A 16,536-nucleotide genomic window follows, 5' to 3' on the forward strand; every position below is an offset into this window, starting at 1 on the left:
ATGTTCTCCTGCGGACTGAAGCGCTTCTTCCTACTCTTCTTGTCCTTGCCCTTTCCTGACCCGACGTCCCAGGCAGGTCCTCCGGGGGCCTTGTGGGGTTCTGGTTCTCCTCTGTACTTGCTCTGGCAACATCCATTGTGCTTGGCTGTTGTTTGGCATTTGTTTGTCAGTTTTTTTTCTACTTTTATGGTGATTGTTCCCGCCAGACGCGTGTGAATTGCAGGCTTGTAGCTGGTTTTCACTGATTTTTGTATCGCGATTGGCCTCATTGCAGCTTTTTTTGCTTTCGCGTTTCGCATTTTTGCGGTGTGGCGTTGATTTTATCGCGGTCAGTTGACACGTTATCTGGTGACTATCGCATGGTACCGCCGTGTTGTGAATGCCTGGTTAACACGGCGTAAAATTCCTGTGATAGACTGCGATGTTGGGAGTTGCATTAAGTAACTTTTGCGATGATTATCACACGTTCTTGATAATATGCCCCTAATTCTCTCTAAATTTGGATGCTGTAGATTAATTCCCAAATTTTCATCTTCATCCCTGGTCTTCATCACTAAACATGAGTCAGTGGCTTTTCTGTAAAGCCTTTGTCCACTCTAAATATACCTTTTATTTCTGGGAAAATTCTGATCATTAATCATGGGCTTGTTTTGCTCTCCTAGTAACTTCTTAACTAATGAACAATTGCTTGCTCTGCTGATACTTTTCTATTCAATCCACTGCAAAACAATCACTTATCATTTCCTCCAATTTCAATCTCAATTTTCCCACATCCACCAAGGTTATAGTCAAAGCTCCCTGAATAACTTTCGCACTCCCACTTTCATTTGATGTAGCATTAAGAACTTTCAAAAAGTCCTTCAATTAAGACTTTAAGACCAGGATGTACCTTATGAGCTTTAGATACTGCCTTTACTTCGGGTGCGCTACTATGCATATTTAAAGGCAGTTCCCAGGTAAAGTGAGCCCAGATCGGGTAACCCGAGAACAACCTTAAAGATCCAAAACCAGTATGATGCCCAGATAGGTCTGCACTTGCACCACAAGGAGAGCATGCATTAATCAGACTTAAAGGGACACATTTGACCACCTTTTAACTCATGGAAGTAATTTCTGATGTTTGTTGTTGAGCGGGAACAGCTGAGTTATGAATCCCAATTCCCCTGAACTAAGCTTATATATAGAAACCACAGGTCCTTTGGTAACAGGAACAGTAAGTGCATCTGAGACTGTACAAACATTGGAGGACCCAGGAATGCAATTCCCTGCATTTCCTACTGTCATGGTTGATTCGCTGTAATTGTCCCCATCACGCTCTGGTCCTTCTACGCAGGAGAAATTCCTATATACCAGGGCTCATACTTACTGATATAGTAGGCAATCCGGTATTCCCACCTACAGCCTTGCTCCCACCACCCTCTGTTCAAATCTCACAATACAAATATGGGCGCTCGGACATTAATACATCTAAAAGACTGTCATTAATATCACTGTCTTGTTTCTCTCCAGGTTCTCTTTTTATCCTTCTCTGCTTTTCAGTCCCTCTTTCCATTTCTCCATTTTGCAATAATAGGTATAATATCTCTCCTCCTAACATATCAGTTCTCCACCTTTTCTGCTCTGCATTCGACTTTGCATCTGCACAAGCATGCACTGCCTTTCTCATTTGCCTCTGATATCTCTCCTTTTCTCTGGTATGAGCCACACACTTCCAGGCATTAAGCACTTTCAATTATGTGAGTCTAGGTTCTGGTTTCATTTCATATGGAATTCTCCTCAAATTTTTAACAATTCTCAGAATAAATGTACCATAACATGGAAACACCAGTGCACCTCCTTTCTCAGTGATCTTCTGCCATTGTTGTAACCAAATACATGTGGGAAATCCTACATTTATAGCCATACAATAAGCCTCCACCAAGAGGTATTTCAACATCTTCTCTGAACAAATATTGTACAACTTTAAAACATTGTATTTTCCATTTAAATGTGTTTGTTTAAAAACAAAATCAATATTTTAATTAAAAATCTTGTTTCAAATCATCAACCAATAACAGCTCGACAGCTCGTGACGTAGACAGCCAATAACAGCACAGTTTCTCACCAACCAAACTATCCCAGTGCAGCTGGCTGTGACAACAATCTCACTCCTCTTAGTTGCTCACCCTCCTTTAAATTTTTCATCCACACACTCTTTTCAACAACACGCTTTAAGCTAAATGCAATGACATAGCAACAAATATCAATCATACAGTTACAGAAACACACATTCAAATAAACCTCCTCCTGCGGGGAATCACTCGGATCAGTGCAGCTTTCCTCTGGGAAAAGGGTCCATCATACTAATCATATCTCACTTTCACACAAAAGATAAACATCACTGTCTTAATTGGGCTGTTGACGACGTCTCACGACAAACCCCACAAAATCTTAGCAGACAGTTACAATACAGTGTCATCTACATTTTGTTTATAAAACTTGCTCTCGAACAACTGGCACATCACCAACACTGATTCTCCAAGTCAAAACATGAGCACTAAGGACTAAGTTTGGATCTGGACTAATATAAAGTTTCTAACCCCTGTACTTCAGGTACTAAGCATCCTTCGTATGCTATCATCTGAGAACACTTTGGGCCGATCCTTGTTATTCGATTCTGGTCCATAGACCTTTGTAGTAGCCTGAGAAGAAGAGGTGTTAATAACAATTTAGATCTCAAAGAACATTGTGATCAATAGGACCACGCAATACAATTCTGAATCAGTAACTTGAAGTTAAAAGGTTTATTAAAAACTCAAAGCCGGGCTGATATATATCAGCCCGGCTTTGAGTTTTTTAATATAGTAAAAAATAACCAAAGGGTCTTATATTATTGGTCCTCAACAGCAAAGAACATAGGAGGATCTCAGTAGCAGCGATAAAGAAAATAAAGAAAAGGATTAGATGACTAAACAAATAGTTTCGATACTATTCCAGTTCCCAAGAAATAACTTGGTGCTTTGATCATTACTTTTATATTCCAATCACCGCTTCTAAGGTGTCCTTGGACTCCTTCCTTCGTCTGATAGTATCAACTGATAACACTTACTTTGTTCTTCATTAAAATCATTCAACCTTGCCAGTTCTTCCTCGCCTCACTATCTATGAAGTACAATGTCCTTTTCACAAACTAACAAATGCCTATGGTCTGCACCTATAGAATTGAGAAAGATGCAGAAAAGCAACTTTCATATTAGTAGTAAATGTCCCAACTGCAAGCTTAAGGCCCACAATTTAGTTAATATATAATCACATAAGTAAAATCTTTAATAAAGGAATCAACTATTTTCTACTGTACTCTTATATGTGGCACAATATACCAATACATTTTTATTACACAAGAACAACAACTGGTCACAATTAATGAATAAAACATTAAATACACACATTCTTACTAATCCCTAGCGAATGCACTGCATTAAGTGCATTTTAGCGAACCACCTTACAATCTAAACTTATATGAAAGGAATATCAGCTATTCAAATGTTTTTGAAAAGCAGACACATTAATATGCATACACATATATGTCATAACACACAATAGATGCACTTTCTATATCTCTGGTGCATCACATCTCATTAGTTTCATTGTCTTGAGTACGTGAGGTCAAATGCAAATATATATGTGGCCTAGACAAACGTAAAAGGATGGAACCAAAATGATGCTACTACACTGGCACAGGCCCTTGGGGGGGACAAGGAATGTGGGTGTACGGGGTGCCTGAGGTAGGTATCTCAGGGCAGCCAGGCTCCTTGCACAGTAACTCCCTGAATAGGAGAGTTGTTGGTGGGGTCCTCCCTTAAGGAGGGACATATCCATTGCTCTTCGATGGAGGTCCTTAAATCAGTCATGTTGTCACCCTGAATCTTATAATTTCTCTTGGTTGCACAGGAACAAACTCAGGTCCTCATTTACAATGTTTTGGCATAGGGCAGCAACACACGTCAAAAGAAAAGGGCAGGAATGTGCCGTATCTATGAGATATGGGGCATTCCTGTCCTCTTTCACAGTGCTGGTGCACTACTGCCATGCACCAATGCAGACACCCATGCACCATGGTTCAAGGTTTACAGCATGTTGTAAATCTAGAAATGTGTCAAATGCCGTGGGTGTTACGTGTGAGCATCCACCTTAACACCCATGGCATACCTTCCCATCACAGCGTGAGGTAACGCACGTCTTATGCTGCATTGCCTCACACCATATCTACGAGTCCATGATAAGCCATGCAGGGTGGCTTTACTTGGCCTCATCGATATGGGTAGGCCCAGTGCGCCGCTGGAACATCATAAAAAATGACGTTTTGGTGGAGCACTGGGCTTGTAAATAAGCCCCATAGTTTACGGGTAGGTAACTCCCATGCACCAACATCTCTGTTAAGGCTAGGCCACAACTATGTAAATAATAATGTAGTTAAAGTGGGTTACTGTGCAATAATATTTAGAAAAATTGTGTTTGTGTATATGTTTAATAAATACGTCCATGTGTATCATGACCCCTATCCCAAAAGTAAACTTGACTGGGCCTTCCCATTGCAGTGGTTGCGGTGGGGCGAGGAGGGGTTTGGAGGTTCATGAGACATTGGTGACTGTCTGCCATATTGTTTGGATACTACATCTCAAATTCGCACTAGCTAAATCAAAATATAACCATCCTCTGACCATTGTTGTGATCAATTACTAACAGTTTATTTTCAAGACAACATCGCTTAAAAATCATTTGTTAGGCTTGCAAGCAGCATCTTTTTATAAACAGGAAATTAGCAATGATGTACTTGAAAGCTTAGTCATGAAAACTGGCGTGATTCATTACCAAAAATATCAGTGTGCAGCTGTTCACACTATTAACATTCGCACATTTCTGTGGTATTTTGTAATGCCTTCAGTACTTCAGTTTCTGTGCAGTAATTAATTTCTTGTTGTGTAAGTGCTTGTGTCAGCTCCACATACAATTTTCATTGCCTCATCTGCTAAAGAACATAAATCACCATATTCACGAATCATTATTAGCTGTGATTTCCTGTGCCTGGTCTCTCAGGAAATAGCGCCGGGGTCACACGTGCCTTATCGACCGAAAAGACAATGCAGGCTTCCATTATGGCTCACTTTCTTTCACTGTTTCCAATACGTCATCAATCCCATAATGCAACTCATCAGGCCTATACTGGCTACTGTACCAATTGTGGGGCAGCGGCAGCTGGCGACATTACAAACTGGTGAGGCAAACACACACACACACCCAGTCACAATCATAAACACACCCACACAAACTTACAAACAACTCAATTAAACCGCGAGTCAGGAAGGCAAAATGTATAAAAGTTTCACTTACCTTGCTGCACGTCCTCACACTCTCCAGTCCATGTCTCTGACTCCTCCGAGGACGAGGTGATGTAAGAAGGCAAACTACGCTATATCCAATTGGCTGGAGCAGGCTGCTTCAGTGTTCCTGTGCCTGCTCTCCAACCCGGCTGTTTGAGACAGCTGGGTTGTAGAGTTTGAACTGTGCATGCCGGTTTGGCAGTAGCATGGTAGCTGGCCAAACCTACATGCACAATTCACACTGAAGGGCCTCACCTCATTGCTGCCAATCACTTGGCAACAATGACGCACTGGCCCCGTCCCCACACTCTGTTTGGCAGAAAGCTGGAAAAATAAAATAGTAATTAAATCATTTTTATTACCATTTTATTTTTCCAGCTTTCTTGCAGCAGTGTGTGTGTGGGGGGGGGGGGGGCGAAGCTCCTCTGCTCGCATGATGGCACCGCCACTGAGTCAGTGTTTTATTTGAGGCAGTGGTTATGGGTAGTGGCACGAGATAAGGATGAGGATTCATTTTTCATCATCAGAGCAAGAGGGACAGAAAGTCATTAAAAAGGACAAAGAAAGAGTAAGTGAAAACTGTGTGGGGTGGAAGAAAGTGGCATGGGATGGAATCCAAATGAGATAACCCTGGGAAGCCCATGCAAATCCTCAGCGGCTGTTCTTATGTGTGTTTTACACAGTGAACACTGTCTACATTCATTTCTCAAATATCAAAAACCAGCTCTTACTATTGACTTAAGCTAGATGGAAAAAAGTAGCTGTGAGGGTTAAAAGCTGGGTTGTTTATATCTGCAAACTTGAAATGCAACAGGGACCCTTACGACCCTTTGAGTTCCGTAAACTGGGCATATATCTGAAACATTACATTTCCCTGTATGCAGCAAAGGACCGATCACTCACAGCAGAGAAGATACTCCACTATATTTCTTTGCATATTTCCCCCCTGCTAGTTCATTGGTTCCTCTACTTCTGGGGGAGTTTGTCTTCAACCATGTTTTTTCAGCATTATACCATGTTGGACTGCCTTGCTCCTCCCAACACCCTCTGTCCTGTCCAAGGAAAATAACTGGCACCCTGTGTCCTGGGAAGACCATGGGGCATATTTACAAGCCCTGGGCGCCCTCAGAATGTCACTTTGTGTGACGTTCCGGTGACGCACGTGGGGCTTAGCCATATCTACAAGGTCACATAAAGCCACACTGCTTGGCTTTTCATGGGCTTGTAGATTTGGAGTAAAGCGAGGCAGCACAAGTCACTGCCTTGCCTTACTCTACATGAAAGAGTCATTGTATGGGTGTTGCTATGGGTGTTAACGCCCATGGAATTTGACGGTGCCCCTAATTTACACCATCAGGTAAACCTTGAGCAGCACGAAAACCTTGGGCCTCCTTCTAGCAACTAAAACATTTCTCCTTGTTCTTTCTTCTTTCCACGTGTGCTGCATTCTGCAACACACATAGAAAGGGGACAATGCCTGTTGTGATTGTTTTTGCGCAGGAAGGTGCCCCTTCCTGCACAAAAACAATTGTGCCAACAAAACAGACACCCCTGCACCATTGTGCAAGGAAGGGTGCCTGCTTTGGTGCATGACTGCAAAATGCACGCTGGCTGAAGGGACAGGAATGCGCCATATCTTGCAAATGCGGTGCATTCCTGTCCTTTCGAACTGGCATAAGGCAGCGCAGCAAAATTATTTGCTACGCTGTCCTATGCCAATTCCTTGCAAATATGCCTCCATGTCTTGAAGGGCTCTGGTGCTTACCTCACAACATGACATCTACCTCTCTTACGTGAAACATGACACACCTCGAAGTGACAGTTTACAAAAGTGGGTAAAGGGCAGGGCCATGTAAAGCTCCTCACCTTCAAATCATGCAGGCACGTGAAGCCTGTCTATAAAGCCTGTATTTATACACAAGCAATGAATTCCCTTCATCCACATTCCAAAATGATTACTGCAGTCCGACAGCTGTGCTGATTCACAGTTTTCGTTTCCAGATGAATCTCGCAGCCTGCATTTGGGCTGATTTTTCCTGTTTTCGTTTTGGAGCATAATTTACTTTACAACATTAACATAAACAGCTCCCGGCGTCCCCATTAACCAGATGGAGAAAAGAACTTAAGGGGGACTGTTGGTCCTTAATAAACATTAAGCTGATGAAAGAGGTGGCTATATTGCCTGCAATCACGGTGCTCCTTTCAATAGGAACTGTTGATTAAAGTATAAAATGAGTCTGATTTAACTAAAAATAACCTGGCACGACTAACCTGAAAATCACCAACTTCTGTATTCTGTCAAGCGTTCGCCACAATTCAGAATGTGTCATTCTGGCGTAGATTTCCATTAAACATTAGGTAATGTGTGCTGGTAAATTAGTCTCTACACATTTATACCACCTTTCACTATATGTTGTCCTTCATTGTTTTGCATTAGAGAGGAGTAGCAATAGGAATGTTTGACTGGCAGAAATTGGATTATTAATTCAGAGGAGGTGACCCCTACCAACTTAATACACACGTCTAGTTAGGTCAAAACACATTTCTGGGTGTATCTCTACTCAACTCTTGGTATATATGGCACAGAAAGCAAGCAATTCCACACAAGTGTGACTTAGGTTCAAGCTGTACTAACAATTTTGAAGTAAATAATGTAACACAATAATATTTTTAAGCTAGCAGTAACGTCTTGCAAAAACCATGATTTCTTTAGAAGGAACGCAGCCAACATTCTTGGGGGCATAATTAATTTTCATTATTTTCCCTTCCCTGGAGGGAGGTGATCATGCCCTGTTCCTCCAAAGGGAGGGAAACTGGAATATTGTTATACTAATTGCATTTTAGATCATCTTTATTTTCTAGTGTAGGTTGTTCTTCTAGCCATCCAATGACCAGACTGCTATAACTGATAGCCAAGGAATGTGATTGTCTGTTCAGTTTTTGCTGTCCCTAATACAATAGTACCACACTCACACTTGTGCAGCATTGGATTGGTTCATTTTCTGCTCATATCACACACAGCATTCTCAGAGTAATAACATTTTTGCAAGTACTTTATTCTTTCTAGAATACACACGAGGAAAAAAGGTTAAAATTGAAAACAAGGATGGTGCCTCACTGGATGATTGAATCAATGGCCTTAACTTAAACAATGGAGACGGGCTCTGGGAATGTGTTGATACTAAGGCCCTAATTCCAAGTTTAGGGCTATATTCCAATCCCTCTGCAAAAGCTTGTTGGCACAGGGATCAGAATTAGGGGCCTGGTTATGATGGTGGTCGGACGAGCATCCGACTGCCATCTGTTGTAAATAAAAGCGTCGCAAGTCAGTTGTTCTTAAACATGGAGTTTATTCCAGGTAGAGAGGAAGTACAAGAGCGGACTCTCCACGACAGGAACAACAGGCAACTGCCGTGGAAGAGAACCCAGAATCACATCACAACATAGAATACATGGGAAGGAACATTCCACCAGCACTTGTAATACTAAGAATGTACTACACATCTTCTTTCTTTCTAATAAAACAAATGCAGATAACAAAAGCAAAAGAAAAAAAGAAAACACCAGATCACAACAACAACAAAAAATGATCAACATATGAAATCTTGCAAATATGCTGGCGTTCTCCAAAATCTAGGAGTGCGATTAGAAACCAAAGACATCGGCAATGAATAGGAATTTGAAACAACACGACTATCAGATGTGCATGAATCACCCGCCCCACCAACATCCTGAGAAGCAGAAATCAAAGGGTTAGACTCTGGTGATGAAGAAGTCAAAAGGTAACCGCTGTTGTTCTTTGACTCGCTATGGCGAGAATCGGGTACCCCTCTTTTATATAACGCAACACGTCTGAAATTCCAACACTCACCATTATTGAGAATAATGCAATGGTCAAGAACTTTCTTGACCCTAAAAGGTCCCTTGAATTTAGATAAACCTTTAACAATCCTGCCCCTCTTAACTTTGACCAAATCGCCAACATTAAAAGGACGAAGAAGAGGAGAAGAGAATGCTGAAGGAGTATTTTGCACAGACACAACACGCTTCATCCCTGAAGGGATTAGTTTAGAGCCAGGAGCTCGCCCTCTCATGAGGTGGAAAGGCGAGAGCTGCCCATCAGCCAAGGGAGTAGTGCGATAAGCCCACAACATTTCATTAACCATCTTTCTTATGACAGAACCATCAGAAGAGGCCATCTGTATTATACCTTTCACAACCCTGTTAGCCTTTCACAGATTCCATTACCTTGCGGGTTGTACAAAGAAGTACGGTGATGGCAAATCCCACAATCTTTAAGAAAAGACTGCATTTCAAAGGAGATGAGCTGGGTGCCATTGTCGGTGATGATAATAGAAGGAAGACCCTCATCCTTAAACAAATTCCCCAGGAACTTAATGGTGCTCTCAGTAGTGACAGTATTAGTAAATTCAACCACCAACCACTTAGAAAAAATGTCAACTACAACGATGGCAAATCTATCCCTCTCATGTAGTTCACCCATGGGGCCAATGAAATCTAGGCAAATGGTATGCCAAGGTAAACCAGGATTTTGTAAGTGGCCTTGTGAGGAACTGGGACCAACCTTAAGCCTCTTCTCTCCATCCCTGCAGGCAAGGCAATTCTCCACCCACTCCACTACCTGTGAATCCATACCTGGCCACCAAAAGTAATCCTTCAAACGACGTTGAGTAAGGGTTTGACCTAAATGGCCCTCATGTGCTAAAGCCACAAGCTTATTTCTCAAACCAAGAGGAGGTATACATTTTTCCCCTTTTACAATAAGGTTGTTATTAATGAAAGAGAGATCTTCCAAAACCTTAAGATAAGGACGCCCAGAGAGAGAAACTGCACTTTCTCTTCTAGAACCCAAAGTGATTAATTTGAGAACCTCCTGTAACGTAGCATCGGAAGTCATTTCTCGTTCCCTATCACTCGCCAGAAAGACGCCTTCACCAACAAACACCGCATCTTCAACAGAGGCTACGGCAATGTCCTCCTTAGAATTAGAGATAGACTGGCCCTCCACTGTGCGCCAATCCAAAGACAATCTTGAGAGACAGTCAGCCTGAGTATTCTTCCAACCCTGAATATACTGAACGGAGTATTGAAATTCTTGAAGCTTGGAAGCAAGTCTGACTAGTCTAGCTGACCCTTTACCCGTACCACCAGGAGAGAGGATTTTAATCAGAGGTTTATAGTCTGTTCTTAACACAAATTTCATACCCCACAGATACGTTCTAAAGTGCTCCACTGCCCAAGAAGCAGCCAGTGCTTCTCTTTCAATGACCGAATAATTCTTTTCAGCGTCAGTTAAAGTTCTAGATGCAAAGGCAATAGTATTCTCAGACTGGCCAGATATCTGTGAAAGTACAGCTCCAAGGCCAGTGGCACTAGCATCCACTGTTACCACTGATTTTTTCTTTATGTCAAAAGGAGTAAGTACTTTCGCATCACAAATCTCCTTTTTAATAGCATCAAAAGATTCTTGTAATTGAGCAGACCAGACAAAACTGATACCCCTTTTTAAAAGTGACCTCATACTATGAGTTTTATCAGAAAAGTTTTTCACGAATTTTGAGTAATACTCAATGAGCCCCATAAAGGAACGCAATTGATCCTTGTCTATGGGCCGAGGGGCAGAATGAATAGCACGACACAGGTCTTTCTTTGGTTGTACCCCATTCGCACTAATGGTGTACCCTAAGTAGTCGATCTGTTCAGACAAAAATGTGCATTTATCTTTACGCAACGTCAGGCCAGAAGATGCAAGTCTGTCAAGGACTACTTTGAGTGTGATGTTATGCTGCTCAACAGACTGGCCAAAAACCAAGATGTCATCTTGAAAATAGACAGTATTGCCTACGCCATCAAAGATATCAGACACAATTCTTTGAAAAACACTAGCCGCCGAATTCAGTCCAAAGGGCAGGCGTGTAAATTTAAATGTTCCAAAAGGCGTAATGAAGGCCGTTAAATGCTGAGAATCTTTGTCTAGATTAATTTGATGGTACGCACTTCTAAGATCTAACTTGGAGAAGACCTTAGCACCTTGCAGAGTGGTGACTAATTCAATGATGTTGGGGAGTGGAAAAGTGTCAGCAACCACACAATCATTTAAGGATCTCAAGTCCACACAGAACCTGAGCTTACCGTCAGATTTCTTGGTGACGACTATGGGAGAAATCCATGGTGAGGCTTCCACAGGTTCAATAACCCCAGAGACAAGCATGTCATCAATCATTTGTTTTACCTCTTGTCTGACTACTATTGGAATACGTCTGACCTTGTGCTGTACGGGAATGGAGTGTTTCTTTAGGACAATGCGATGGGAATACCCTTTGAGTTGGCTTAGACTCTCCCTAAACACATAACCAGCATCAGCCAAGATTTTATCCAACCCATTATCTTCAATGAACATAACTTGTGGAGTAGCACGAGGATTAACGATTATTCCAAGATCGTACTGGTGGACCCAACCGAGTATTGCTGGACCTGCCTTTGATACATATACTTTGCCTTGAATGTTCCTGTGCGAAAAAGCAATAATAGCTGTGAAATACCCTAAGATATCAATAGTCTCGCCCTGATAGCCCCCGGGGAGATATCTTTGGGTAAAAGATCTCGCGTCCCCCATTTGCTCTGAAAAAGCTCATTTGGAATGATAGTGTATTTTGAGCCAGTATCTACCATTCGATACACTTCTTCCTCATCAATGATGAAGAGCGCCTTTGGCCTGACTTTGCGCTTATCATCCGATTTGACACTAGGGTCACACTCAATAATCAACATTTTATCACCCTCTTCATCAGACAAAACAGAACTTTCTACTACAGTTGCTATGGAAGAATGGGGCTTGCTACCGAAGAATCTAGCATAATGACCCATGCGACCACATTTTAAGCATTCTTGTTTGGCTGCAAAACAGAATTTAGGGTCAGAAGAATGGACCATACTGCCACACCTGTTACACATACGAGTGAAAGGTAACTTCTGTGTGCTGACCGGCTTATTAGGGAAACTATAAGTTCATCATTCATTTGGCAAACTTACACTTGACGGACATTTCTCTTAATCTTGCTACAAAGTCGTCAATTGATTCACCCATTTTCTGACTCTTTGTATAAAACCTGTACCTGTTCATAACTTAATTCTCTTCTTTAGCATATCTAACTTCTAACCTGCAAATAGCCTCTTTGTACTCATCTGGGAGAGGTTGCAAAGCTTGCAAAGCTTGAGGTAAGTAGCGAAAAACACGTTGACCCTCTTTGCCTAATGAGCCTAACAATAGTGCTTTCTTTCTTTTTGCTGAATATTCTTGTGCGTCTAATGCATCCAAATAATTTTCAAACATAGGGAACCAATCGTCCCAAGAAATGCTTGGTAGACCAGGAAGTGGGAAGAAGCTTGGAGGAAGAACTACAGAATGATTTTCATAGGTCATAATTACGATTTGAAACACACTGGCAATGCACAGTACTGGCCAAGATAACAATGAAATCATTTGCCCTTTATCCTTAATAACCATAAATGTGAAAATGTGTTATAGTTTCCCCCCCGAAGATTGATGCACTTAAGGTGCAAAATAATTCAAGTGTACTTTCATAAGCAAAGACACGAAGGCGTGTGCATCGCCGTAAATACACTGAAAATGGACGTGGTGTCAAGCGTTTGTATGAATCGAAGATTACCTTCACCAGTAACCACAGAGCGTGTGGATCGCTGTAGACGTGCTGTCAGTGAATGTAGAGATCCACAAGGAGGATGCGTAGTTTATAGAGAACACGGCGTGAAGCAAAGAGGAAGTGTTGAGATCGTTGCCATGACCATAGAGTGGTGCACACTTGCGGAAGAGTGACTATGGTAACGTCAAAATGGCCGGCAGAAGACGTAGGAGGCGTGAATGCGTGGACGTCTGATGATATAGTAACACGCAGTGAAGCACAATGCAGTACTTACAAAGCGGCGAACAGTTCCGCTATCTCCAATGGACGTTCGATGATGTCACCACAATGGGATCCGAGGTTGAAGGCAGCGGAGCTCCTCATGAAATAACTGTCACGGCAAGACAGTGCACGATGAGGTGAGTAGAAGAGAATGAGTTGCGTGAGTTGCTCTCAGTATAAAGTATTTGTTTTAGCTGCGCCTCGCACACCCCCTTTCTCACAGGAAATCGAGCAGACAGTCCGTTTGAGGTACTCCAGCGTAGATGGGCTAGATTTGAAAGTAACTTGCTAGGGCAGACAATGTCTCACCTAGGACTGATGAAATAAAGTAGCTGGCCTCAAACTATGAATGTCAAGAAGGGTGTGCAGGAGTGAAGAGGTCTTCCGCTCTTGTAATGTAGAACCAAAGTAGGTCACTAGCGTGGGTTGAAGGAAGAAAATCGTCGCCAAGAATTGTTGTAAATAAAGCGTCGCAAGTCAGTTGTTCTTAAACATGGAGTTTATTCCAGGTAGAGAGGAAGTACAAGAGCGGACTCTCCACGAAAGAAGCAACAGGCAACTGCCGTGGAAGAGAACCCAGAATCACATCACAACATAGAATACATGGGAAGGAACATTCCACCAGCACTTGTAATACTAAGAATGTACTACACCATCCTGGAGGGAACGGGAACGGTCGACAAGCTGTCAGCGGTCCCGCCATTGGGATTAGGATGCGACCACCTTGAAGGTGGTTGCATTCTGTATATTTTGTATTGCGGCGTGTGCTGCAGGCTGCAGCACAGGCCACAGTCCAAAATAAACACATTGGCAGGCACAAATGCAGTGCCTCCCACATGGTGCAGGGATAGGAGGGCCGGGGAAAGGGGGCCCACTATGGGCCCGTAGGTCCCTTTTTGCTTGCCTTTTCATGGCGGGTTAACGGCCATGAAACGGCTTGCAGAAAGGGACATTGTAATCCCTACTGCAGTGCCTGAGCAGGCACCGCCACTGGTATGGGGATTGCAGTCCCTTCGATGCACCGACTGGCTCATTGAGCCCATTGGATGTGTGTCGGTCAGTCTCTAAGCCCGCCCTCCATATGCCCGTCATCATAATGCAGTGGGCGGTCATGCAGGGTCTGATGGTGGTGGGACCGCCGGCGATGGCCTGCTGGTGACGGTCCCACTGCCATCGTAATGAGGCCCAGGAGATGTGTGATCATGATCACACTCGTGCAGTTTTGCCTGATAGATTACAGCAGTTCAAGCCTGTCTAAAAGCATAGGGGGAGCAGGCCTGAAAAAAAATGCAAAACATGTGGAAAGTGGAATGTTAAATTCTGATACTGCATGTTATGTCTCATTTACAAGTTAAAATCCATATTATGAGGTATTTACTACATATAGGGCCTGATTTCGATGTTGGGCGAAATTCCTTCTGCCCGACACCGACTCGGTCCTGGGACCGACCGACACCCGGTCGGCGTCCCGACCGCCTTATTAGGATGCGACCAAACACTGTTCGGTCGCATTCCTATATTTCACTATGGGAGCATGCATTATGGCTGTAGACCGGCCGTAATGCATGGTCCCATAGTGAAATGGGAAGTGTGGTTCATCCCTGCACCCCAGGCAGGCACCTCAAGGTGCAGGGATTAACAGTGGTGACCAAGTTGGGTAGTGTTAGATAATCATAGTCTGTAGTTGTTCTGAAGAGGTGTTAGTTGTCAATATGCATCAATCCTGGTATACTGGTCTGCTTCACCAATATTTCATCTCAATAGTTATCCCTATCTAAGATAATGTTTCAGTCCTAACTCTGTTAGTGGTCTTTAGTGATTGTCAAATGATTCTGGATAACTCGGAATGCATGATAAACATGTGTCAAGTGTGGGTTATCTATTTAATTATATGACACCCAGCACACGATTAAACTCATTATGGCAAATTTAGCCCTTTACTATTATAGACCAACATATTCTCTTCCTGCTCTTTTCAGCCAGATTAATAAGGTCATGTAAAGATGCCTCCCCAGTCAATGTATTCAGATCCTGTTTGCATTGGGGTGGGGTGCAGCATACCAGCAGTGAGCAAATCTCCTCACATACTGGTACGAGAGTTGTTGTTTTAGAAGTCAGATAATACAGCTTCCAGTTTGAAGGACATGTTGGCATCTAAACAACTACTCTGGTACTATGAGCTCTGAAGCAAAAAGTCCATGAAAATATATTTCAAACCATGATGTGTAATATGAGCACTCCATGCTCACACCATCTCTCACAACTGTGACTAAACTCTGTATTTGGGCAAAGGGTATGTACTGATGATGACTTCTGGGAAAACAGCTGACTGAAAACAATGACTCTGAACAATCAGGTAAGATGTACCCAAAATATGAACAAGAATTTATGTAGAATTTGTTTAATCTAAGATAAAGTGTGTGAGGGAATAACACATTTTTGAAGTGTAGCTGTGGGAGTACCTCTGACACAAAAACAACGGATTCCAAATAACACAAACTTATAGCTTCTCCCTCACAACAAACTCTAGCTCATTTATGTGCCACGCTGTGGTGATTTTTCAATATCATCAAGCTCTGTGGTCAATTTGTTCTGTTGGCATACTGTCAAGTCAGCTAATTATGGTAATTTCTATGGCTTGGATACTGATTTGAGGAATTTGAATATATTATTTCTTAACAATTTACGCTGAGTAGAGACAATGTGCCAGTTTGAATGTGGTCTTTCGTCACTCTTCAGTAATGCCTGTCGGTGCAACTCTATATAACAGAGAGTTTGAGACCTTACAGCTGAGTTTACGGCAACAACAGTTTGGAAATCAATATTTCCCAAAATCCACCACCCAAAATGGAACACCTTTCCTAGCTATAGTCGAAAGATGTATCAGAATGCCTTAGTCAGCATTGTTGTCGAGATAAAGTGGCTACCAGTGATCTGGTATTTATTGAGCACTGCCATACCACACTGAGTAATGCCAATTAAGGCCAAAATGAGCTCACAGTCACTTAAATGTTTTTCGATGGGGTACAAATATGGAATCTGGCACAAGGCTTGCCATTTTAGGGGACTGGATCTCAAAAAGATCGCAGTGCATCATACAGTTGTACCCCTCTCAACAAAAAAACTGTTCCAACTGGGAAGCGAGGTTTAGGTTTAAGGTCCACCTCCATCTATGGAAGTAAATTTCATCTGACCCACAGGTACTAGATATACCAATTTAATAGTCCTGG

The sequence above is a fragment of the Triturus cristatus genome, chromosome 5_2 (genome assembly GCF_964204655.1).
Source record: "Triturus cristatus chromosome 5_2, aTriCri1.1, whole genome shotgun sequence".
Lineage (NCBI taxonomy): Eukaryota > Metazoa > Chordata > Amphibia > Caudata > Salamandridae > Triturus > Triturus cristatus.